Here is a 2,866-nt window from a genome sequence, read left to right as displayed (position 1 = left end):
TAACTTTTTATAGTTAACAAAATTATAAATATTGCATATATCCTATATCTAATTTCTACTTTATGTTTATTAAATATATTTTTTTATTAAAATAAAAAACAGGTTCCAAATTTGAAACAACACAATGCTTTTGTTTATTAGATATATACATTTGCTGGAAATTAAATAACTTAACAAGAACACAAATCATTAAAAACCGCAAATGTTAAATAAGGAAATTATAAGGAATATAAACAAAAGGCATATATATGATCCAACCTCCCAACCCTTAAGATCATTGAAATTAAGGCTCACTTCAGGACGAGTAAGGTTAGATCAAGAATGAATTCTATCACTATTGCAAACCAAGAAATTGCCTCAAAACATCAAACATGGTTTTGGGACAGAGTGAGTTTGCTTTTCTAAATTCAATCAATCAATACATCAGATGAAATCCAATAGCTGTAAAATAGTAATCAATAGGATGATGTACCAGTTGAAAAAGGGCCTGGAAAATCATAGAAAAATCAGATCCAGGCGAGTTGAGACCGGATTTTCCTATTGCAAGATTCAATAGATGAGATTGATTGGATCTATGCATTCCCAGATCCAAACAAGAAGCTGATCTTGCCTTCCCTTGAGGCTTGATAGAAAAATCTAAGTAAACAAAAATACGAAGAGAAAAAAAGAAAAACGGAGGAAAACTAACCAAAGAAACAAGAAAAGGAATGAAAGAACAGTATCAGAAGAGAGTATTTATAAAAGGAATGCGTTGGGTTTAGGGTTTCAATACTCCGGATGAGATTACGAAAACACCCCTGACTGTTAACCGTCAGATCAACAAAATCCAACGGCTCATACCTCTTCCACTTAAATTTACTGAGGTATGTCTGGTACTATGACTTAAAAATTTATTTATTCCTTGGTCTAATTGTTTCAAAATGCAACTCGTTTTCTAAAACTGACCCAAAAGCTTAGAATTAGCAAAAACACCACAAAAGTGTTTTGAAAAATTATATAAAGTTAAAAGTTTTACTCTTTAATATTTTTTTTAAATAGTACATGTATTTCGTTTGGTTAATGAGGGGGTATTGAAATAAATTTCTTAAATTTCATGGGAATAATACAGAAAAATAATAATAATATACAATCTATAATAATTTTTTGCTAATTCTAAGCTTGTGGGTCAATAATTCTTATTAGATAAATGACAACTCATTCAGAAGGAAATCCATTTGGGAACTAAACAATTCAAACTAATCAAAGGCTAAATCAGGATTCCAAATCATAACTACTATTGAAAACTAAACACAATGTTAAGCATAGACAAGCCCATGAAGTCACATTCCTAGTGGCGCCATCTTTTTCAATGTGATTTTGCCCAGAACCCCAACTTTGAATCATATGTATATATATGTGGAATAATGGTAGCAAAGGAAATGCCAAAAAGGCCTAGGATTTCTAAGGAAAGAAAATTTCAGTCAATTGGTAATTTCAAACAAATTGTACAACAATTGAAAAATGGAGACGGCGGAAAGGTGGTCGAGCTCTGCTCCCACGGTGACGGCGCTTCGCTATCGTCTCATTGGCGTGAGACAATGTAAAGATCCGATGGTTGCATGACTTCTTCTGGGCGGAAAGTTGACGTTGGTCCGAGGTTTGGTGGCCCGAGACAACGTGTTGCCGAACGGTGGTTGGCTTGTCCTGAGTTGGAGCAGGATTTGGGGACTGATGTGGCGGAAGGCTATGGCAGAGGTTAGCAGGTCCAACTATCCAAGGATGATGTGATAAGGTTTCAACGGGGAGAGAGAAAAGTGAGAATCATGTGACTTTCATTTGAAGCCGGGCCAAAAGGTGGGGTGGGTGTAGTGGACTCATATGGGCCTGGCCCATGGGAGTTGGGGGATGGTTTAAATGTCCCCTCTTATTATGTAAAGGGGCCAACTGTCGGGCCATCACCATGTGAGCAGAGACAGTATAGGGTTGGCCCGGCCTCTGAACCATAGAGAAGGGCAGCAATGAAGGGTTGTTCCATTTTTACGGTTGGTTGGGCCGGATTCTGGGCCGATTTCTGATAATGGGCTTTCGAAGGTTTCTACTGTCAACATAAATTTTGGTGATGAGAGCATTCTGCCAACTTTGTCTCCACTAGTGGGCTTTCTGTGGAAGTTCTTGTCAGGAGTTTGGGCTCTAATCCTGAAAAGTGCACAAGAGAATTAGAAAAATGCTTGTAGGTCCTTGGAAAGGACGGAGAAGGAGAGGATGGACAACTAGGCGGTTGATCTTGACTCACATGATGACGAGGTTGGATTTTGACGACTCGGTCTTTGAGTTTGAATGGAAACCCTCAAGGAACTTATGCCGGGGTTACAGGAGGATAGCCTTCGGTGCACTTGGGAAAATTGGAGCAGCGATAAGGTGACAAGGCATAGGGAATGGTAGAAGAAGTCTGTCCCTCAAAGTGAAATGAAGATCGCTTGTTTTTAGCCCAGAACCTCGGAGGTTGACCAAAAAGAATTAGCAAAAGAGGGTACTACAAAATCTATGGCGAAGGTCCCCGGTGAAGTTTCGCAGACTCTATTTCCACCATCAGTATGATTTAGACTTTTTAAAGTCCGACTCTTTTAGGAGATTAGTGGTGCTACGATGCAGGAGGAGCATGACCAGATCACAGGCTAGTTTTATTGTGTGTTGGTTTTGAGGAGACCCGTTGTTCGCTCGCTTTGTTAACTTTTGTTGTTTTTAATGTCTTCAGCTTGAGTACTGCTTTGTTTGTTGTCTTTTTAATCGAAGTGGTTTATCGTCTTTTCAGATAGTCTTGTTACTTTCGACCGCACCCACAACAATCGTTTTATATAGAGTCCCAACAGCCAATACGTAACTTCCA

Source organism: Dioscorea cayenensis, chromosome 5 (genome assembly GCF_009730915.1).
Source record: "Dioscorea cayenensis subsp. rotundata cultivar TDr96_F1 chromosome 5, TDr96_F1_v2_PseudoChromosome.rev07_lg8_w22 25.fasta, whole genome shotgun sequence".
Classification (NCBI taxonomy): Eukaryota; Viridiplantae; Streptophyta; class Magnoliopsida; order Dioscoreales; family Dioscoreaceae; genus Dioscorea; species Dioscorea cayenensis.
This window is presented reverse-complemented; position numbering follows the sequence as displayed.